The following is a 24,919-nucleotide window of genomic DNA, read 5'->3' on the forward strand; positions in this document are numbered from 1 at the left end:
CCGCCCAAAAGCCCAACTTGTTCGAATTGTTCGTTGATTTGAATAGATACATTAGGACCCTAAGTAGGAAGCGATATTTCGCGATAAAAAACATGAAGAAAAGAGGTGATGAAGGGATCCCGATTATATTGGATCAAGAGGACCATTTAATGGTCAATATACTTGAATCACTGGCGGAGGAATCAATGAATAATTCGAATGAGGGGGCTTATATTAAAATATATGATGCGAGTGAAACTACTAAGTTCAAAAATAAGTCTGAGTTTTATCCGTTGGCATACAGAGGACCATACATTGAGAGTTTTTACAAATCTACTTTAGAACAGTTTAGGGTGATGTGTTATAAATCTGACAAACAATCGCTGAAGGACAATCTAAATAGACAGGAACGATCAGCATTAAAAACGTTGAAGGGAGATTCTTCCTTGACTATCAAACAAGCTGACAAGGGCGGTGGGGTTGTGGTAATGGATACAGTCATGTATTTGGCAGAGGCAAATAGACAACTGGGTGATGCCAGCCTGTATTCTAGGTTAACCCACAACCCCACCGCCCAGTTCCAGGAAGAACTGAAAATTTTGTTAAAAAAGGCATTGGATGCAGGTGCTATATCCAGGGAAACACAACGTTTTTTGTTTTGTGAGAACCCGGTGGTTCCTACATATTATTGTTTGCCTAAGGTGCATAAAACGTTAGTGAACCCGCCAGGACGCCCTATCATCGCGGGTGTGGACTCACTGACAAGTAATTTATCATTTTTTATAGATAGTTTTTTACAGGGTTATGTTAGTCAACTTAAATCACACATTAAAGACACCACTTTTTTCTTAAATTTAATTAAAACTATTAAATGGCAGACTAATTATTGTTTTATCACATGTGATGTAGAATCACTTTATTCAAATATTGAACACCAATTAGGGATCGAAGCTGTAGAATTTTATTTGGCAAGAGATCCCAACATAGGGGAGGAATTGAGAGGGTTGATTTTGGAAGGTATCAGATTCATATTACAACACAATTATTTTATTTTTGATAAACGGTATTATTTACAGTTGAGGGGGACGGCCATGGGGACCAGATTTGCTCCGAGTTTCGCCAACCTGTTCATGGGGCGGTTCGAGGAACAACATGTATGGGGCGGCGGTCTCGGGGCGAATCTGGTCCTCTATGGCCGTTTCATAGATGATTTGTTTTTTGTTTGGGAGGGGAGCACAGAGTCAGCGGAGTCATTTATTGTCAGTCTTAATCAAAATAAATTTGGGATTAAATTCACGGGACACTGTCACCCCACACAGATGACTTTTTTGGATATAGCGCTAAAAATTGAAAATGAGAATATAGTAACCAGCACGTATATTAAGGAAGTAGACCAGAATCGGTATTTACACTATAAAAGTAGTCATTTACAGCGATGGAAAGATAACATACCCAAGGGCCAGTTCCTTCGTATAAAAAGGAACTGCTCCTCTAATGAAGGGGCGAAAGAACAGATGGAATCCATGTATGGGGCATTTTTGACTCAGGGCTATCCAAAATATGTGTTGGACAAAGCCTTGAAGGAAGTAGAAGGGCTAAAGAGGGACACCTTATTGGATACTACCGGATCCAATGTCAGGAAAAATCTGAATAAAATGAAGATAGATAGGACAACAAGGTTTGTAACAAAATACAATACGAGTGCATATGAGATAAAAAAGATCATAAAAAAGAACTCCTCCTTTTTAAAATTGGATGAAGTACTGAATGCCAACCTAGAGCTCAGCGAACAGGTCATTTTCCGAAAGTCGGATAGTTTAAAATCTGCACTAGCACCTAGTTTTTTCAATAGACCATGTGAGAAGCCCGTATTATTAGGAACACAAGGGGGACAAATTGATACATGGTTACCTAAACCACCGAGTGGATTTCATAAGTGTGGTAGAATAAATTGTGTAACATGTAAACACACAGCCAAAAAAATGACACAATTCTCCTCAAATGTTTCAGGTGAAAAATTCAATATAAAAGGATTTTTGAACTGCAGGTCCACATACGTTATTTATGTATTGCAGTGCGGTTGTGGAGCACAGTACGTGGGGCGTACCACCCGGGCGCTCCACGTTAGGTTTATGGAGCACCTACGACAGATAAACAAAAGAGTAGGGAATACTCACCTTTATCGTCACATATTGGAATGTGGGGAGGGGTTAAGTGAGAAATTAAATATTATGGCTATTGAACAGGTAGCAGTAACCAATAGGGGGGGGGATAGGTTTAGGAGGCTGTGCAAAAAGGAGGCATTTTGGATTTTTAACCTCAAGACTCTGATTCCCCAGGGTCTAAACGATTCAGTCGAGCTAAATAAAATTTAACTCCAGCCTTTTTCTCGTTTCGAATTATATGACTATAAAATTATACTATTATTTATATATATATACAGTTAGTGCACGGTTCCTTGTGGCACCGAAAGATGGAGATGGAGACTATGAATTTTATGTATTTTATATGGTTAGGCAGATGTACTATAAATATGAAGTGTTTTGAAAATAGTACTCCTACCTGTGGTCGGGAGAGATATGTGTATATATATATGAAATAAATTACAATGCGTTTTTTATGAGCATGATTTATTATGATTTCTTGCTAAAATATAAGAAAACATGTAAACATGTGATAGAATTGAGATTAATAATTAACTGCAGCAATCATGTGAGGCACGACAACCGAATTTGGCTAAAAATGAGGCTTAGATATATTACGATTAAGATCTAAGAGTTTATGAAAGAGAGGCTTGATGTAAACTTCCTGACTCATAAACGAGGCTTGGATTGTATGGTAGGAACATCCTATTCCATATGAGAGTGAGGCTTGACAGGCAATTCCAAAATGGCCACTGGAGTCTATTTAAGAAGCCAAGTGAAAATGAGGCTTGGAACGCACGCCGGAGTGCGCATGCGCGGACGGCCGCGGGAATTACAAATCAGAGTGGCTATATAAACACAGCCCGACGAGCTCGGTCATTTCAAACTGAGGAAGCCGCTGAGAGGACTTAGAAGGCGGAGAAACGCGTTTTTGAGTGACCGGTACCCAGGATATTCATCTCCAATCACCGACTGAAACACCGTCGTGTGGTTTGATACCTATCAGTGCACCTGCAATTTGGGCTGACTGCCAGCAGAGGGAGCCCGAGCACTGTGGATGAGTCCCCACTGACATCTTCTCCAGATATTCTGCAACTGACGGTCAAGCACCAGCAGAGGGAGTTTCTGAATTCGGGACTGTCACAGCATTAATTCATTATCCTGGAGGTGAACCCATACTATCCGTGGATGGTAACTATTCATTAAATTGCTATATGTGTGCACACATGTTCAAATTGGAACATTTAAAGAACTGAGGACCTCCAAACACACTCAGTGTTTGGAACGCCATTTATAGCCTTTTCATCTTCCAACAAGTGGACATTATGAATTATAGTTGCATCAAATTCTAAGCCTCATAATTTCAGTAACACATAGCCATAATAATGGTTGTATATGAATTGTCTATATCATGATATTAATTACGCATTATATAGGCTGATTGAAGGCCAGTCAGGTTGTACTACTTAATAAATTTTATTCATTTTTAATAAAAATTGTTAACAATTTGATATTGTCAATATTTTAATTGTATAGTAAATAGTCTCCTTTATCAGTGCGGACAGCGCTCTTGATTTTCTACAGGGTGTCACACCCCTGTAGTCAGTGTGTCTTCTTTTGGTTTTTGTGAGGATTGCAATTATCCTTTATTAGGAGCAGCAGTCCGCATTGATATTTGATCTCCATCTTCCTGGTAGGAACCAGCGCCCAGGGGTATACACACCAGTCCACACACGGTGGTGTGGGGGTGGTTGTGTATACATTTAGAACGTTAGTTGGTGATTCTGAATACAGGTGGCCCTGGGCGCTAGGCCCAGGCCACCCCGAAGTATTTAGGAAGGCAGATCTGAGGCCCACCTAAGGGAAGGCACAGGAGGTGGGTAGGCCGTGCGGTGCCCACCCCCTTCCAGCGGCAGGTAGGGATTTAAAGGGACAACACCGTGTGATATTGCATTCCGATATTGTGATGTATGTTGTTACCGTGCAGGGCAAAGTGTCTGTGTTTGCATAGTTTTGTTGCACCACACCCACAGAGCTAGTTTGAGGGCTCTGCTGTTGTATTTAGTATAGGGTGTGACACTAGGGTAGAGTTAGGCCCTGCACGGCTGTTTCTCTTTGCCTCCTTACAGGGACCTGTAAGTGGAGAAGATCGGAGTGCAAGACTTGTGACGGTGAGTAGCATCCGTGTACGTTTGTCCCTTGTCTGTCCCCGAGCGCCGGAGTCGGGATTGCTCACGGACGTGAGAATCCTTTTCATCACACTACGTGCGAAAGCGCGAGTGTGTGAAATCTGGGTGGCTGAGGCTTTGTGCCGGTGATGACCATTCACCCAACCGGTGAAGGTCGCGGCCACCCCTGGGGTATCCCCTGTTCCAGTGGAAGAAGGGTCGATACCCCCTTTAATGTAAACCATTCTCTCCTCAGCTCGGTCGTCGGTCAGCTCCGAGGGGGAATCGCCGTGTCCGGATCCGACTGAAGATTTCCTGGTCCGTTGAAGGTTCCGGTACCTGAAGGTGAGAGAGAGCGGCGCCTGGTGAGTACCGAGTCTACACCTGCATGGCAGCAGGCACCACACGCACCGCAGGCCCCCACCTCTCACACTTGGCGTAGTCGGCAGGATCAAAGAGACCGAACCACGGACACGATGTGGAACGCCACCAAGAAGACCTCCCTGCGGACGGCTCCGGAGAAGACTCACCCCCGGACGTGTGCGGACCAGAGCGACTGGGTGACGGTGTCTGGGGCAGACATCCTGAAGTTGGTGCAGCGGTCGGTCCAGCGTGGAAAAGAAGAGCGCCGGGAGAAGGGGCGCAAGAAAGCCGCTGTGACGCCCTGCAAGAAATGTCGGCAAACAGGTCACTTTGCCAGCGAGTGTACTTGGCAAGAGACGTCCCCAAGGAAGGTGGTCCAGGAAGCGGGCCAAAGACGTCAGAAGGGCCAAGCGAAGAACGAGTCCTGGTGTTTGCTCTGCGGAAACTACGGGCATGAGCACAACAGTTGTCCCTGGGACGAAGAGTTGAGCCAAGACGAGGTTGATTCCTGGTGTGAAAACTGTGGAGATCCCCGACATCGGCTCCTGGAATGTCCATGGACGGAAGACAGGACGGACTACGAGGCCACGGTGAAGCAGATGACGGAGTCTCGTCAGCAGCTTTGGGACCGGGTGGCTGCAGAGCCTGTGTGTGCGCTATGCGAGGCGAGAGGACATGCGCTTCCCGATTGTCCGTGGGATGAAGACCGGATGATTGCGGATGGTCGCGCCCAGAGATGGGAGGAGGAAACCAGGGAAATGGAGCGGAAGGCCTTGCTTGAAGTTAGTTCGCAGGTGCCCATTTCCTCTGAGCCGGAACCAACGGGTGAAGATTCCCCAGTGAAGGAGGTGGACCAGGAACCCGACTTGGAGAAGGTGGCAGTGGCCCTCCCTTGTTGGAAGTGTCGGCGACGAGGACATGCGGCCAGTGAGTGCCCCTGGGAAGATGCCGCGGACCTGCTCTGTCCCAAGAAAGTGACCCCAGTAAGGCAGAATCCTTTCCCGCATGAGGCGGAGGTGGACGACTGGGAGGTGAAGAGACCACGCTGCGAAGAAAAGCATGAAGACCCAGTGGCTGAGACGTCCGGAATCTCCCCGCGATGGAACCGTCCACGACCAGGACGTGCGGAACAGGAGTGTCCTGGGTACCAAGAGATGCCAGCGGAAGCGCAGGAGTACGCTGAGGAAGAAAAGGATCCAGCGGAAGCGAAGGAGTACGCTGAGGAAACAGAGGTGCCAGCGGAAAGGACTAAGTACGCTGAGGAGGAAAATAATACCCCAGTCCAGATATCGGAGGAAGACTCGGACTACGGTGAGCTGTCCGCCGACGAATCCCTCCCAGAACAGATGGAGGACGACTCTGGCATCGGAAGCGCCGACGAGAGTGACTGGCAGGATCGGGTGGAGTCATGCTTCCAGTTGAATGCCCTCCGTGAAGAGGAGGAGATAGTCCTGGAGCAAGAATACCTGCCGGGAGTGCCGAAATGGACGGACGTACGGGGAGAGGATTGTGATGCCGTGGGAGGACCCGTTCCAGAGGAAGACACAGGACCTTTGGAGATGCCCCACGAGGAAATGCAACATATGGTGGCTGTTGCCCGGGAGGAAACGGATGCCCCGGAGGATTCCGCTGTTGGGTGGTGGTCGATACCACACCCGGAAGACAGGGACAAAGCCACAGACGATATCGGAGGTCAAGAGTGGGTGACTGTTGTCCCCGTGGAGGAAGATTCCCCTTGGTGGCCCACGTTGAGCGACCGTGGGGAGATGCCACTTCCCCAGAGGATCCACCGATGGAGGTCAGGAGGGACGAAGAAGAGGAACCCGGAGCTGGAGGTGGAAGGATGTGGGGTCACAGCCTGTCCGGGCTGGACCCTTGAACACAACCTCGCCGGAGGGACCTCGGAATTCCCTGACCCGCGGACAATGGACGTCGTGGAGAACTTTGTAGGGACTACAAAGGAAAAAGGGGGGGGGGAAATGTAAAGATGTGCCCTGTGGGCACATCTGTGTTGCTGTCCCTAGCTGGGGCAGCTTGTCTGTCCCCAGCGCTGGGTGCGTGGCGGCGGGTGTCCGGTGCAGGGATTACCCTTTTCCCTGCACCGGACCAGAGGCTGCGGAGGGGTTTGAATGTTGGCGCCCTCCGGGAGCCAATCGCGGCTCCCGGAGCGGCGGCCAATCAGAGAGGGACGCGGCGAGCCAATCGGCGCTCGCCGCGTCATAGGCCCCGCCCCCGGCGTCTGACGTCAGACGCCGGGCGGGAGCCTGAAGAAAAGGCCGCGCTGAAGAGCGGCGAAGAGGAGAGAGACGGGCGGAAGAAGAGGAAAGAAGACGCCGCGCGGAGGAGAGGAGAAGAGCTCCGGTGGCCGCTGAAGAGGCCTGAAGACTCCAGCCCTCGGAAAGAAGATGTCCAGCGGCGGCTGGACGCGGCGCGACGGCGGCGGCGCCGCTGGCCAGGACGGGCCAGCGGCCGAAGATTAAAGAAGAGCGCCGGAGGGGTCACCAGGGGTTTGGAAGCAAAGGGCTGCCGAAGCTCCCCCCTGGTGCCTCTCCCAGCGGGTCAGGTAGGCCCTTCTCAGGTGCCCCTGTACCCGCCCCTCCCTAGACCACCGGGTGTTCGGGCATTAGGCCCGTGGGCAGAGTCAGGCCCTCTCGGCCTGTGGGCATTCAGTCGGGCCCTCTCGGCCCGTGGGCACATAGTCGGGCCCTCCTGGCCCGTGGCCAAGTAGGGACACATTAAGGTGACCCTGGGCATTAGGCCCAGGTCACCCAACGGGCACCAGTTAGGCGGGCTCTAGGCCCGGGGCACAATCCAGGCACTAGGCCTGTGGGACAGATAGAGGGCATTAGGCCCTAGTGTATTTTGGCCGAATAGGTATATACAGGTTGAGTATCCCATATCCAAATATTCCGAAATACGGAATATTCCGAAATACGGACTTTTTTGAGCGAGAGTGAGATAGTGAAACCTTTGTTTTTTGATGGCTCATTGTTCACAAACTTTGTTTAATACACAAAGTTATTAAAAATATTGTATTAAATGACCTTCAGGCTGTGTGTCTAAGGTGTATATGGAACATAAATGAATTGTGTGGATGTAGACACACTTTTTTTAATGCACAAAGTTATAAAAAATATTGGCGAAAATGACCTTCAGGCTGTGTGTATGAGGTGTATATGTAATATAAATGCATTCTGTGCTTAGAGTTAGGTCCCATAACCATGATATCTCATTATAGTATGCAATTATTCCAAAATACGGAAAAATCCGATATCCAAAATACCTCTGGTCCCAAGCATTCTGGATAAGGGATACTCAACCTGTATAAGGTGACCCTGGGCACAAGGCCCAGGTCACCCAACGGGCAGCGAGTTAGGCGGGCGCTAGGCCCGTGGGCGAAATCAGGCCTCCGGACTGTGTGCAGTTAGGGGGCGCTAGGCCCAGTGAATTAGAGCCCCCGGGGTGAATACAGGTGGCCCTGGGCGCTAGGCCCAGGCCACCCCGAAGTATTTAGGAAGGCAGATCTGAGGCCCACCTAAGGGAAGGCACAGGAGGTGGGTAGGCCGTGCGGTGCCCACCCCCTTCCAGCGGCAGGTAGGGATTTAAAGGGACAACACCGTGTGATATTGCATTCCGATATTGTGATGTATGTTGTTACCGTGCAGGGCAAAGTGTCTGTGTTTGCATAGTTTTGTTGCACCACACCCACAGAGCTAGTTTGAGGGCTCTGCTGTTGTATTTAGTATAGGGTGTGACACTAGGGTAGAGTTAGGCCCTGCATGGCTGTTTCTCTTTGCCTCCTTACAGGGACCTGTAAGTGGAGAAGATCGGAGTGCAAGACTTGTGACGGTGAGTAGCATCCGTGTACGTTTGTCCCTTGTCTGTCCCCGAGCGCCGGAGTCGGGATTGCTCACGGACGTGAGAATCCTTTTCATCACACTATGTGCGAAAGCGCGAGTGTGTGAAATCTGGGTGGCTGAGGCTTTGTGCCGGTGATGACCATTCATCCAACCGGTGAAGGTCGCGGCCACCCCTGGGGTATCCCCTGTTCCAGTGGAAGAAGGGTCGATACCCCCTTTAATGTAAACCATTCTCTCCTCAGCTCGGTCGTCGGTCAGCTCCGAGGGGGAATCGCCGTGTCCGGATCCGACTGAAGATTTCCAGGTCCGTTGAAGGTTCCGGTACCTGAAGGTGAGAGAGAGCGGCGCCTGGTGAGTACCGAGTCTACACCTGCATGGCAGCAGGCACCACACGCACCGCAGGCCCCCACCTCTCACACTTGGCGTAGTCGGCAGGATCAAAGAGACCGAACCACGGACACGATGTGGAACGCCACCAAGAAGACCTCCCTGCGGACGGCTCCGGAGAAGACTCACCCCCGGACGTGTGCGGACCAGAGCGACTGGGTGACGGTGTCTGGGGCAGACATCCTGAAGTTGGTGCAGCGGTCGGTCCAGCGTGGAAAAGAAGAGCGCCGGGAGAAGGGGCGCAAGAAAGCCGCTGTGACGCCCTGCAAGAAATGTCGGCAAACAGGTCACTTTGCCAGCGAGTGTACTTGGCAAGAGACGTCCCCAAGGAAGGTGGTCCAGGAAGCGGGCCGAAGACGTCAGAAGGGCCAAGCGAAGAACGAGTCCTGGTGTTTGCTCTGCGGAAACTACGGGCATGAGCACAACAGTTGTCCCTGGGACGAAGAGTTGAGCCAAGACGAGGTTGATTCCTGGTGTGAAAACTGTGGAGATCCCCGACATCGGCTCCTGGAATGTCCATGGACGGAAGACAGGACGGACTACGAGGCCACGGTGAAGCAGATGACGGAGTCTCGTCAGCAGCTTTGGGACCGGGTGGCTGCAGAGCCTGTGTGTGCGCTATGCGAGGCGAGAGGACATGCGCTTCCCGATTGTCCGTGGGATGAAGACCGGATGATTGCGGATGGTCGCGCCCAGAGATGGGAGGAGGAAACCAGGGAAATGGAGCGGAAGGCCTTGCTTGAAGTTAGTTCGCAGGTGCCCATTTCCTCTGAGCCGGAACCAACGGGTGAAGATTCCCCAGTGAAGGAGGTGGACCAGGAACCCGACTTGGAGAAGGTGGCAGTGGCCCTCCCTTGTTGGAAGTGTCGGCGACCAGGACATGCGGCCAGTGAGTGCCCCTGGGAAGATGCCGCGGACCTGCTCTGTCCCAAGAAAGTGACCCCAGTAAGGCAGAATCCTTTCCCGCATGAGGCGGAGGTGGACGACTGGGAGGTGAAGAGACCACGCTGCGAAGAAAAGCGTGAAGACCCAGTGGCTGAGACGTCCGGAATCTCCCCGCGATGGAACCGTCCACGACCAGGACGTGCGGAACAGGAGTGTCCTGGGTACCAAGAGATGCCAGCGGAAGCGCAGGAGTACGCTGAGGAAGAAAAGGATCCAGCGGAAGCGAAGGAGTACGCTGAGGAAACAGAGGTGCCAGCGGAAAGGACTAAGTACGCTGAGGAGGAAAATAATACCCCAGTCCAGATATCGGAGGAAGACTCGGACTACGGTGAGCTGTCCGCCGACGAATCCCTCCCAGAACAGATGGAGGACGACTCTGGCATCGGAAGCGCCGACGAGAGTGACTGGCAGGATCGGGTGGAGTCATGCTTCCAGTTGAATGCCCTCCGTGAAGAGGAGGAGATAGTCCTGGAGCAAGAATACCTGCCGGGAGTGCCGAAATGGACGGACGTACGGGGAGAGGATTGTGATGCCGTGGGAGGACCCGTTCCAGAGGAAGACACAGGACCTTTGGAGATGCCCCACGAGGAAATGCAACATATGGTGGCTGTTGCCCGGGAGGAAACGGATGCCCCGGAGGATTCCGCTGTTGGGTGGTGGTCGATACCACACCCGGAAGACAGGGACAAAGCCACAGACGATATCGGAGGTCAAGAGTGGGTGACTGTTGTCCCCGTGGAGGAAGATTCCCCTTGGTGGCCCACGTTGAGCGACCGTGGGGAGATGCCACTTCACCAGAGGATCCACCGATGGAGGTCAGGAGGGACGAAGAAGAGGAACCCGGAGCTGGAGGTGGAAGGATGTGGGGTCACAGCCTGTCCGGGCTGGACCCTTGAACACAACCTCGCCGGAGGGACCTCGGAATTCCCTGACCCGCGGACAATGGACGTCGTGGAGAACTTTGTAGGGACTACAAAGGAAAAAGGGGGGGGGGAAATGTAAAGATGTGCCCTGTGGGCACATCTGTGTTGCTGTCCCTAGCTGGGGCAGCTTGTCTGTCCCCAGCGCTGGGTGCGTGGCGGCGGGTGTCCGGTGCAGGGATTACCCTTTTCCCTGCACCGGACCAGAGGCTGCGGAGGGGTTTGAATGTTGGCGCCCTCCGGGAGCCAATCGCGGCTCCCGGAGCGGCGGCCAATCAGAGAGGGACGCGGCGAGCCAATCGGCGCTCGCCGCGTCATAGGCCCCGCCCCCGGCGTCTGACGTCAGATGCCGGGCGGGAGCCTGAAGAAAAGGCCGCGCTGAAGAGCGGCGAAGAGGAGAGAGACGGGCGGAAGAAGAGGAAAGAAGACGCCGCGCGGAGGAGAGGAGAAGAGCTCCGGTGGCCGCTGAAGAGGCCTGAAGACTCCAGCCCTCGGAAAGAAGATGTCCAGCGGCGGCTGGACGCGGCGCGACGACGGCGGCGCCGCTGGCCAGGACGGGCCAGCGGCCGAAGATTAAAGAAGAGCGCCGGAGGGGTCACCAGGGGTTTGGAAGCAAAGGGCTGCCGAAGCTCCCCCCTGGTGCCTCTCCCAGCGGGTCAGGTAGGCCCTTCTCAGGTGCCCCTGTACCCGCCCCTCCCTAGACCACCGGGTGTTCGGGCATTAGGCCCGTGGGCAGAGTCAGGCCCTCTCGGCCTGTGGGCATTCAGTCGGGCCCTCTCGGCCCGTGGGCACATAGTCGGGCCCTCCTGGCCCGTGGCCAAGTAGGGACACATTAAGGTGACCCTGGGCATTAGGCCCAGGTCACCCAACGGGCACCAGTTAGGCGGGCTCTAGGCCCGGGGCACAATCCAGGCACTAGGCCTGTGGGACAGATAGAGGGCATTAGGCCCTAGTGTATTTTGGCCGAATAGGTATATACAGGTTGAGTATCCCATATCCAAATATTCCGAAATACGGAATATTCCGAAATACGGACTTTTTTGAGCGAGAGTGAGATAGTGAAACCTTTGTTTTTTGATGGCTCATTGTTCACAAACTTTGTTTAATACACAAAGTTATTAAAAATATTGTATTAAATGACCTTCAGGCTGTGTGTCTAAGGTGTATATGGAACATAAATGAATTGTGTGGATGTAGACACACTTTTTTTAATGCACAAAGTTATAAAAAATATTGGCGAAAATGACCTTCAGGCTGTGTGTATGAGGTGTATATGTAATATAAATGCATTCTGTGCTTAGAGTTAGGTCCCATAACCATGATATCTCATTATAGTATGCAATTATTCCAAAATACGGAAAAATCCGATATCCAAAATACCTCTGGTCCCAAGCATTCTGGATAAGGGATACTCAACCTGTATAAGGTGACCCTGGGCACAAGGCCCAGGTCACCCAACGGGCAGCGAGTTAGGCGGGCGCTAGGCCCGTGGGCGAAATCAGGCCTCCGGCCTGTGTGCAGTTAGGGGGCGCTAGGCCCAGTGAATTAGAGCCCCCGGGGTGAATACAGGTGGCCCTGGGCGCTAGGCCCAGGCCACCCCGAAGTATTTAGGAAGGCAGATCTGAGGCCCACCTAAGGGAAGGCACAGGAGGTGGGTAGGCCGTGCGGTGCCCACCCCCTTCCAGCGGCAGGTAGGGATTTAAAGGGACAACACCGTGTGATATTGCATTCCGATATTGTGATGTATGTTGTTACCGTGCAGGGCAAAGTGTCTGTGTTTGCATAGTTTTGTTGCACCACACCCACAGAGCTAGTTTGAGGGCTCTGCTGTTGTATTTAGTATAGGGTGTGACACTAGGGTAGAGTTAGGCCCTGCACGGCTGTTTCTCTTTGCCTCCTTACAGGGACCTGTAAGTGGAGAAGATCGGAGTGCAAGACTTGTGACGGTGAGTAGCATCCGTGTACGTTTGTCCCTTGTCTGTCCCCGAGCGCCGGAGTCGGGATTGCTCACGGACGTGAGAATCCTTTTCATCACACTACGTGCGAAAGCGCGAGTGTGTGAAATCTGGGTGGCTGAGGCTTTGTGCCGGTGATGACCATTCACCCAACCGGTGAAGGTCGCGGCCACCCCTGGGGTATCCCCTGTTCCAGTGGAAGAAGGGTCGATACCCCCTTTAATGTAAACCATTCTCTCCTCAGCTCGGTCGTCGGTCAGCTCCGAGGGGGAATCGCCGTGTCCGGATCCGACTGAAGATTTCCAGGTCCGTTGAAGGTTCCGGTACCTGAAGGTGAGAGAGAGCGGCGCCTGGTGAGTACCGAGTCTACACCTGCACGGCAGCAGGCACCACACGCACCGCAGGCCCCCACCTCTCACAGTGCCACTGCCAGTGTGACTGACCAGTGACCACTGACCACCAGTATTGTGATTGTCTGCTGACCACCAGTATATTGTGATTGTCTGCCTGAAAAAGTTAAACACTCGTCGTGTGGTGTTTTTATAAACGCATTCTGCTGACAGTGTCCAGCAGGTCCGTCATTACATAATATATACCTGTCCGGCTGCAGTACTAGTGATATATATATATTTTAATTTTATCTCATTATCATCCAGTCTATTAGCAGCAGACACAGTACGGTAGTCCACGGCTGTAGTTACCTCTGTGTCGGCAGTCTCTCGTCCATCCATAATTGTATACCACCTACCCGTGGTTTTTTTTTTTTTCTATCTTCTTGATACTAGTAGCTTACTTTAGGAGTCTGCAGTGCTGAGCTGACAGTGTCCAGCAGGTCCGTCATTACATAATATATACCTGTCCGGCTGCAGTACTAGTGATATATATATATTTTAATTTTATCTCATTATCATCCAGTCTATATTAGCAGCAGACACAGTACAGTAGTCCACGGCTGTAGCTACCTCTGTGTCGGCAGTCGCTCGTCCATCCATAATTGAATACCACCTACCCGTGGTTTTTTTTTTTCTATCTTCTTGATACTAGTAGCTTACTTTAGGAGTCTGCAGTGCTGAGCTGACAGTGTCCAGCAGGTCCGTTATTACATAATATATACCTGTCCGGCTGCAGTACTAGTGATATATATATATATTTTAATTTTATCTCATTATCATCCAGTCTATATTAGCAGCAGACACAGTACGGTAGTCCACGGCTGTAGCTACCTCTGTGTCGGCAGTCGCTGGTCCATCCATAATTGTATACCACCTACCCGTGTTTTTTTTTTTTTTTCTATCTTCTTGATACTAGTAGCTTACTTTAGGAGTCTGCAGTGCTGAGCTGACAGTGTCCAGCAGGTCCGTCATTACATAATATATACCTGTCCGGCTGCAGTACTAGTGATATATATATATTTTAATTTTATCTCATTATCATCCAGTCTATATTAGCAGCAGACACAGTACAGTAGTCCACGGCTGTAACTACCTCTGTGTCGGCAGTCGCTCGTCCATCCATAATTGTATACCACCTACCCGTGGTTTTTTTTTTTTCTATCTTCTTGATACTAGTAGCTTACTTTAAGAGTCTGCAGTGCTGAGCTGACAGTGTCCAGCAGGTCCGTCATTACATAATATATACCTGTCCGGCTGCAGTACTAGTGATATATATATATTTTAATTTTATCTCATTATCATCCAGTCTATATTAGCAGCAGACACAGTACGGTAGTCCACGGCTGTAGCTACCTCTGTGTCGGCAGTCGCTCGTCCATCCATAATTGTATACCACCTACCCGTGGTTTTTTTTTTTCTATCTTCTTGATACTAGTAGCTTACTTTAGGAGTCTGCAGTGCTGAGCTGACAGTGTCCAGCAGGTCCGTCATTACATAATATATACCTGTCCGGCTGCAGTACTAGTGATATATATATATTTTAATTTTATCTCATTATCATCCAGTCTATATTAGCAGCAGACACAGTACGGTAGTCCACGTCTGTAGCTACCTCTGTGTCGGCAGTCGCTCGTCCATCCATAATTGTATACCACCTACCCGTGGTTTTTTTTTTCTATCTTCTTGATACCAGTAGCTTACTTTAGGAGTCTGCAGTGCTGACAGACAGTGTCCAGCAGGTCCGTCATTATATAATATATACCTGTCCGGCTGCAGTAGTGATATATGTATATTTTTTATCTCATTATCATCCAGTCTATACTAGCAGCAGACGCAGTACGGTAGTCCACGGCTGTAGCTACCTCTGTGTCGCCAGTCGCTCGTCATCCATAAGTATACTAGTATCCATCCATCTCCATTGTTTACCTGAGGTGCCTTTTAGTTGTGCCTATTAAAATATGGAGAACAAAAATGTTGAGGTTCCAAAAATAGGGAAAGATCAAGATCGACTTCCACCTCGTGCTGAAGCTGCTGCCACTAGTCATGGCCGAGACGATGAAATGCCATCAACGTCGTCTGCCAAGGCCGATGCCCAATGTCATAGTACAGAGCATGTAAAATCCAAAACACCAAATATCAGTAAAAAAAGGACTCAAAAATCTAAAAGAAAATTGTCGGAGGAGAAGCGTAAACTTGCCAATATGCCATTTACCACACGGAGTGGCAAGGAACGGCTGAGGCCCTGGCCTATGTTCATGGCTAGTGGTTCAGCTTCACATGAGGATGGAAGCACTCAGCCTCTCGCTAGAAAAATGAAACGACTCAAGCTGGCAAAGCACAGCAAAGAACTGTGCGTTCTTCGAAATCCCAAATCCACAAGGAGAGTCCAATTGTGTCGGTTGCAAAGCCTGACCTTCCCAACACTGGACGTGAAGAGCATGCGCCTTCCACCATTTGCACGCCCCCTGCAAGTGCTGGAAGGAGCACCCGCAGTCCAGTTCCTGATAGTCAGATTGAAGATGTCAGTGTTGAAGTACACCAGGATGAGGAGGATATGGGTGTTGCTGGCGCTGGGGAGGAAATTGACCAGGAGGATTCTGATGGTGAGGTGGTTTGTTTAAGTCAGGCACCCGGGGAGACACCTGTTGTCCGTGGGAGGAATATGGCCATTGACATGCCTGGTGAAAATACCAAAAAAATCAGCTCTTCGGTGTGGAAGTATTTCAACAGAAATGCGGACAACAGGTGTCAAGCCGTGTGTTGCCTTTGTCAAGCTGTAATAAGTAGGGGTAAGGACGTTAACCACCTCGGAACATCCTCCCTTATACGTCACCTGCAGCGCATTCATAATAAGTCAGTGACAAGTTCAAAAACTTTGGGCGACAGCGGAAGCAGTCCACTGACCAGTAAATCCCTTCCTCTTGTAACCAAGCTCACGCAAACCACCCCACCAACTCCCTCAGTGTCAATTTCCTCCTTCCCCAGGAATGCCAATAGTCCTGCAGGCCATGTCACTGGCAATTCTGACGAGTCCTCTCCTGCCTGGGATTCCTCCGATGCATCCTTGCGTGTAACGCCTACTGCTGCTGGCGCTGCTGTTGTTGCTGCTGGGAGTCGATGGTCATCCTAGAGGGGAAGTCGTAAGACCACTTTTACTACTTCCACCAAGCAATTGACTGTCCAACAGTCCTTTGCGAGGAAGATGAAATATCACAGCAGTCATCCTGCTGCAAAGCGGCTATCTGAGGCCTTGGCATCCTGGGTGGTGAGAAACGTGGTTCCGGTATCCATCATTACTGCAGAGCCAACTAGAGACTTGTTGGAGGTACTGTGTCCCCGGTACCAAATACCATCTAGGTTCCATTTCTCTAGGCAGGCGATACCGAAAATGTACACAGACCTCAGAAAAAGAGTCACCAGTGTCCTAAAAAATGCAGCTGTACCCAATGTCCACTTAACCACGGACATGTGGACAAGTGGAGCAGGGCAGGCTCAGGACTATATGACTGTGACAGCCCACTGGGTAGATGTATGGACTCCCGCCGCAAGAACAGCAGCGGCGGCACCAGTAGCAGCATCTCGCAAACGCCAACTCTTTCCTAGGCAGGCTACGCTTTGTATCACCGCTTTCCAGAATACGCACACAGCTGAAAACCTCTTACGGCAACTGAGGAAGATCATCGCGGAATGGCTTACCCCAATTGGACTCTCCTGTGGATTTGTGGCATCGGACAACGCCAGCAATATTGTGTGTGCATTAAATCTGGGCAAATTCCAGCACGTCCCATGTTTTGCACATACCTTGAATTTGGTGGTGCAGAATTATTTAAAAAACGACAGGGGCGTGCAAGAGATGCTGTCGGTGGCCAGAAGAATTGCGGGACACTTTCGGCGTACAGGCACCACGTACAGAAGACTGGAGCACCACCAAAAACGCCTGAACCTGCCCTGCCATCATCTGAAGCAGGAGGTGGTAACGAGGTGGAATTCAACCCTCTATATGCTTCAGAGGTTGGAGGAGCAGCAAAAGGCCATTCAAGCCTATACAACTGAGCACGATATAGGAGGTGGAATGCACCTGTCTCAAGCGCAGTGGAGAATGATTTCAACGTTGTGCAAGGTTCTGCAACCTTTTGAACTTGCCACACGTGAAGTCAGTTCAGACACTGCCAGCCTGAGTCAGGTCATTCCCCTCATCAGGCTTTTGCAGAAGAAGCTGGAGACATTGAAGGAGGAGCTAACACAGAGCGATTCCGCTAGGCATGTGGGACTTGTGGATGGAGCCCTTAATTCGCTTAACAAGGATTCACGGGTGGTCAATCTGTTGAAATCAGAGCACTACATTTTGGCCACCGTGCTCGATCCTAGATTTAAAACCTACCTTGGATCTCTCTTTCCGGCACACACAAGTCTGCTGGGGTTCAAAGACCTGCTGGTGAGAAAATTGTCAAGTCAAGCGGAACGCGACCTGTCAACATCTCCTCCTTCACATTCTCCCGCAACTGGGGGTGCAAGGAAAAGGCTCAGAATTCCGAGCCCACCCGCTGGCGGTGATGCAGGGCAGTCTGGAGCGACTGCTGATGCTGACATCTGGTCCGGACTGAAGGACCTGACAACGATTACGGACATGTCGTCTACTGTCACTGCATATGATTCTCTCCCCATTGAAAGAATGGTGGAGGATTATATGAGTGACCGCATCCAAGTAGGCACGTCAGACAGTCCGTACTTATACTGGCAGGAAAAAGAGGCAATTTGGAGGCCCTTGCACAAACTGGCTTTATTCTACCTAAGTTGCCCTCCCACAAGTGTGTACTCCGAAAGAGTGTTTAGTGCCGCCGCTCACCTTGTCAGCAATCGGCGTACGAGGTTACATCCAGAAAATGTGGAGAAGATGATGTTCATTAAAATGAATTATAATCAATTCCTCCGTGGAGACATTGACCAGCACCAATTGCCTCCACAAAGTACACAGGGAGCTGAGATGGTGGATTCCAGTGGGGACGAATTGATAATCTGTGAGGAGGGGGATGTACACGGTGATATATCGGAGGATGATGATGAGGTGGACATCTTGCCTCTGTAGAGCCAGTTTGTGCAAGGAGAGATTAATTGCTTCTTTTTTGGTGGGGGTCCAAACCAACCCGTCATTTCAGTCACAGTCGTGTGGCAGACCCTGTCACTGAAATGATGGGTTGGTTAAAGTGTGCATGTCCTGTTTATACAACATAAGGGTGGGTGGGAGGGCCCAAGGACAATTCCATCTTGCACCTCTTTTTTCTTTCATTTTTCTTTGCGTCATGTGCTGTTTGGGGAGTATTTTTTGAAGGGCCAGCCTGCGTGACACTGCAGTGACACTCCTAGATGGGCCAGGTGTTTATGTCGGCCACTAGGGTCGCTTAGCTTACTCACACAGCTACCTCATTGCGCCTCTTTTTTTCTTTGTGTCATGTGCTGTTTGGGGAGTGTTTTTTGAAGGGCCAGCCTGCGTGACACTGCAGTGCCACTCCTAGATGGGCCAGGTGTTTGTGTCGGCCACTAGGGTCGCTTAGCATTCTCACACAGCTACCTCATTGCGCCTCTTTTTTTCTTTGCGTCATGTGCTGTTTGGGGAGTAGTTTTTTGAAGGGCCAGCCTGCGTGACACTGCAGTGCCACTCCTAGATGGGCCAGGTGTTTGTGTCGGCCACTAGGGTCGCTTAGCTTACTCACACAGCTACCTCATTGCGCCTCTTTTTTTCTTTGCGTCATGTGCTGTTTGGGGAGTGTTTTTTGAAGGGCCAGCCTGCGTGACACTGCAGTGCCACTCCTAGATGGGCCAGGTGTTTGTGTCGGCCACTAGGGTCGCTTAGCTTACTCACACAGCTACCTCATTGCGCCTCTTTTTTTCTTTGCGTCATGTGCTGTTTGGGGAGTGTTTTTTGAAGGGCCATCCTGCATGACACTGCAGTGCCACTCCTAGATGGGCCAGGTGTTTGTGTCGTCCACTAGGGTCGCTTAGCTTACTCACACAGCTACCTCATTGCGCCTCTTTTTTTCTTTGCGTCATGTGCTGTTTGTGGAGTGTTTTTTGAAGGGCCATCCTGCGTGACACTGCAGTGCCACTCCTAGATGGGCCAGGTGTTTGTGTCGGCCACTAGGGTCGCTTAGCTTACTCACACAGCTACCTCATTGCGCCTCTTTTTTTCTTTGCGTCATGTGCTGTTTGGGGAGTGTTTTTTGAAGGGCCAGCCTGCGTGACACTGCAGTGCCACTCCTAGATGGGCCAGGTGTTTGTGTCGGCCACTTGGGTCGCTGAGCTTAGTCATCCAGCGACCTCGGTGCAAATTTTAGGACTAAAAATAATATTGTGAGGTGTAAGGTGTTCAGAATAGACTGAAAATGAGTGTTAATTATGGTTATTGAGGTTAATAATACTATGGGATCAAAATGACCCCCAAATTCAATGTTTTAAGTAGAGATGAGCGGGTTCGGTTCCTCGGAATCCGAACCCGCCCGAACTTCAGCTTTTTTTACACGGATCCGAGCGACTCGGATCTTCCCGCCTTGCTCGGTTAACCCGAGCGCGACCGAACGTCATCATGACGCTGTCGGATTCTCGCGAGGCTCGGATTCTATCGCGAGACTCGGATTCTATATAAGGAGCCGCGCGTCGCCGCCATTTTCACACGTGCATTGAGATTGATAGGGAGAGGACGTGGCTGGCGTCCTCTCCATTTAGATTATAAGAGAGAGAGATTTACTGGAGCTTAGGACTAGGAGGAGTACTGTAGAAGTGTAGAGAGTGCAGAGAGTTTACTAGTGAGTGACCACCAGACAGTGCAGTTTATTTAATATATCCGTTCTCTGCCTGAAAAAAGCGATACACACAGTGACTCAGTCACATACCATATCTGTGTGCACTGCTCAGGCTCAGCCCAGTGTGCTGCATCATCTATATATATTATATATCTGTCTGACTGCTCAGCTCACACAGCTTATAATTGTGGGGGAGACTGGGGAGCACTGCAGTGCCAGTTATAGGTTATAGCAGGAGCCAGGAGTACATAATATTATATAGTGAGTGACCACCAGACAGTGCAGTTTATTTAATATATCCGTTCTCTGCCTGAAAAAAGCGATACACACAGTGACTCAGTCACATACCATATCTGTGTGCACTGCTCAGGCTCAGCCCAGTGTGCTGCATCATCTATATATATTATATATCTGTCTGACTGCTCAGCTCACACAGCTTATAATTGTGGGGGAGACTGGGGAGCACTGCAGTGCCAGTTATAGGTTATAGCAGGAGCCAGGAGTACATAATATTATATTAAAATTAAACAGTGCACACTTTTGCTGCAGGAGTGCCACTGCCAGTGTGACTGACCAGTGACCTGACCACACTGACCACCAGTATAGTTAGTAGTATACTTATATTGTGATTGCCTGAAAAAGTTAAACACTCGTCGTGTGACTTCACTTGTGTGTTGTTGTTTTTTTTATTCTATAAAAATAAAACTCATTCTGCTGACAGACAGTGTCCAGCAGGTCCGTCATTATATAATATATAATATATACCTGTCCGGCTGCAGTAGTGATATATATATATTTTTTATATCATTTATCATCCAGTCGCAGCAGACACAGTACGGTAGTTCACGGCTGTGGCTACCTCTGTGTCTGCACTCGGCAGGCAGTCCGTCCATAATTGTATACCACCTAACCGTGGTTTTTTTTTCTTCTTTATACATACATACTACTACGACATCTCTTTATCAACCAGTCTATATTAGCAGCAGACACAGTACAGTACGGTAGTTCACGGCTGTGGCTACCTCTGTGTCTGCACTCGGCAGGCAGTCCGTCCATAATTGTATACCACCTAACCGTGGTTTTTTTTTTCTTTCTTCTTTATACATACATAGTTACATAGACATCTCTTTATCAACCAGTCTATATTAGCAGCAGACACAGTACAGTACGGTAGTTCACGGCTGTGGCTACCTCTGTGTCTGCACTCGGCAGGCAGTCCGTCCATAATTGTATACCACCTAACCGTGGTTTTTTTTTCTTTCTTCTTTATACATACATAGTTACATAGACATCTCTTTATCAACCAGTCTATATTAGCAGCAGACACAGTACAGTACGGTAGTTCACGGCTGTGGCTACCTCTGTGTCTGCACTCGGCAGGCAGTCCGTCCATAATTGTATACCACCTAACCGTGGTTTTTTTTTCTTTCTTCTTTATACATACATAGTTACATAGACATCTCTTTATCAACCAGTCTATATTAGCAGCAGACACAGTACAGTACGGTAGTTCACGGCTGTGGCTACCTCTGTGTCTGCACTCGGCAGGCAGTCCGTCCATAATTGTATACCACCTAACCGTGGTTTTTTTTTTCTTTCTTCTTTATACATACATACTACTACGACATCTCTTTATCAACCAGTCTATATTATTAGCAGCAGACACAGTACAGTACGGTAGTTCACGGCTGTGGCTACCTCTGTGTCTGCACTCGGCAGGCAGTCCGTCCATAATTGTATACCACCTAACCGTGGTTTTTTTTTCTTTCTTCTTTATACATACATAGTTACATAGACATCTCTTTATCAACCAGTCTATATTAGCAGCAGACACAGTACAGTACGGTAGTTCACGGCTGTGGCTACCTCTGTGTCTGCACTCGGCAGGCAGTCCATAATTGTATACTAGTATCCATCTCCATTGTTTACCTGAGGTGCCTTTTAGTTGTGCCTATTAAAATATGGAGAACAAAAATGTTGAGGTTCCAAAATTAGGGAAAGATCAAGATCCACTTCCACCTCGTGCTGAAGCTGCTGCCACTAGTCATGGCCGAGACGATGAAATGCCAGCAACGTCGTCTGCCAAGGCCGATGCCCAATGTCATAGTACAGAGCATGTCAAATCCAAAACACCAAATATCAGTAAAAAAAGGACTCCAAAACCTAAAATAAAATTGTCGGAGGAGAAGCGTAAACTTGCCAATATGCCATTTACCACACGGAGTGGCAAGGAACGGCTGAGGCCCTGGTCTATGTTCATGGCTAGGGGTTCAGCTTCACATGAGGATGGAAGCACTCAGCCTCTCGCTAGAAAACTGAAAAGACTCAAGCTGGCAAAAGCACCGCAAAGAACTGTGCGTTCTTCGAAATCCCAAATCCACAAGGAGAGTCCAATTGTGTCGGTTGCGATGCCTGACCTTCCCAACACTGGACGTGAAGAGCATGCGCCTTCCACCATTTGCACGCCCCCTGCAAGTGCTGGAAGGAGCACCCGCAGTCCAGTTCCTGATAGTCAGATTGAAGATGAAGATGTTGAAGTACACCAGGATGAGGAGGATATGGGTGTTGCTGGCGCTGGGGAGGAAATTGACCAGGAGGATTCTGATGGTGAGGTGGTTTGTTTAAGTCAGGCACCCGGGGAGACACCTGTTGTCTGTGGGAGGAATATGGCCATTGACATGCCTGGTGAAAATACCAAAAAAATCAGCTCTTCAGTGTGGAGGTATTTCAACAGAAAAGCGGACAACAGGTGTCAAGCCGTGTGTTGCCTTTGTCAAGCTGTAATAAGTAGGGGTAAGGACGTTAACCACCTCGGAACATCCTCCCTTATACGTCACCTGCAGCGCATTCATAATAAGTCAGTGACAAGTTCAAAAACTTTGGGCGACAGCGGAAGCAGTCCACTGACCAGTAAATCCCTTCCTCTTGTAACCAAGCTCACGCAAACCACCCCACCAACTCCCTCAGTGTCAATTTCCTCCTTCCCCAGGAATGCCAATAGTCCTGCAGGCCATGTCACTGGCAATTCTGACGAGTCCTCTCCTGCCTGGGATTCCTCCGATGCATCCTTGTGTGTAACGCCTACTGCTGCTGGCGCTGCTGTTGTTGCTGCTGGGAGTCGATGGTCATCCCAGAGGGGAAGTCGTAAGCCCACTTGTACTACTTCCAGTAAGCAATTGACTGTCCAACAGTCCTTTGCGAGGAAGATGAAATATCACAGCAGTCATCCTGCTGCAAAGCGGATAACTGAGGCCTTGACAACTATGTTGGTGTTAGACGTGCGTCCGGTATCCGCCGTTAGTTCACAGGGAACTAGACAATTTATTGAGGCAGTGTGCCCCCGTTACCAAATACCATCTAGGTTCCACTTCTCTAGGCAGGCGATACCGAGAATGTACACGGACGTCAGAAAAAGACTCACCAGTGTCCTAAAAAATGCAGTTGTACCCAATGTCCACTTAACCACGGACATGTGGACAAGTGGAGCAGGGCAGGGTCAGGACTATATGACTGTGACAGCCCACTGGGTAGATGTATGGACTCCCGCCGCAAGAACAGCAGCGGCGGCACCAGTAGCAGCATCTCGCAAATGCCAACTCTTTCCTAGGCAGGCTACGCTTTGTATCACCGCTTTCCAGAATACGCACACAGCTGAAAACCTCTTACGGCAACTGAGGAAGATCATCGCGGAATGGCTTACCCCAATTGGACTCTCCTGTGGATTTGTGGCATCGGACAACGCCAGCAATATTGTGTGTGCATTAAATATGGGCAAATTCCAGCACGTCCCATGTTTTGCACATACCTTGAATTTGGTGGTGCAGAATTTTTTAAAAAACGACAGGGGCGTGCAAGAGATGCTGTCGGTGGCCAGAAGAATTGCGGGACACTTTCGGCGTACAGGCACCACGTACAGAAGACTGGAGCACCACCAAAAACTACTGAACCTGCCCTGCCATCATCTGAAGCAAGAAGTGGTAACGAGGTGGAATTCAACCCTCTATATGCTTCAGAGGTTGGAGGAGCAGCAAAAGGCCATTCAAGCCTATACAATTGAGCACGATATAGTAGGTGGAATGCACCTGTCTCAAGCGCAGTGGAGAATGATTTCAACGTTGTGCAAGGTTCTGATGCCCTTTGAACTTGCCACACGTGAAGTCAGTTCAGACACTGCCAGCCTGAGTCAGGTCATTCCCCTCATCAGGCTTTTGCAGAAGAAGCTGGAGACATTGAAGGAGGAGCTAACACGGAGCGATTCCGCTAGGCATGTGGGACTTGTGGATGGAGCCCTTAATTCGCTTAACAAGGATTCACGGGTGGTCAATCTGTTGAAATCAGAGCACTACATTTTGGCCACCGTGCTCGATCCTAGATTTAAAGCCTACCTTGGATCTCTCTTTCCGGCAGACACAAGTCTGCTGGGGTTGAAAGACCTGCTGGTGACAAAATTGTCAAGTCAAGCGGAACGCGACCTGTCAACATCTCCTCCTTCACATTCTCCCGCAACTGGGGGTGCGAGGAAAAGGCTCAGAATTCCGAGCCCACCCGCTGGCGGTGATGCAGGGCAGTCTGGAGCGACTGCTGATGCTGACATCTGGTCCGGACTGAAGGACCTGACAACGATTACGGACATGTCGTCTACTGTCACTGCATATGATTCTCTCAACATTGATAGAATGGTGGAGGATTATATGAGTGACCGCATCCAAGTAGGCACGTCACACAGTCCGTACTTATACTGGCAGGAAAAAGAGGCAATTTGGAGGCCCTTGCACAAACTGGCTTTATTCTACCTAAGTTGCCCTCCCACAAGTGTGTACTCCGAAAGAGTGTTTAGTGCCGCCGCTCACCTTGTCAGCAATCGGCGTACGAGGTTACATCCAGAAAATGTGGAGAAGATGATGTTCATTAAAATGAATTATAATCAATTCCTCCGCGGAGACATTGACCAGCAGCAATTGCCTCCACAAAGTACACAGAGAGCTGAGATGGTGGATTCCAGTGGGGAC

The sequence above is a fragment of the Pseudophryne corroboree genome, chromosome 10 (genome assembly GCF_028390025.1).
Source record: "Pseudophryne corroboree isolate aPseCor3 chromosome 10, aPseCor3.hap2, whole genome shotgun sequence".
Taxonomy (NCBI): Eukaryota; Metazoa; Chordata; class Amphibia; order Anura; family Myobatrachidae; genus Pseudophryne; species Pseudophryne corroboree.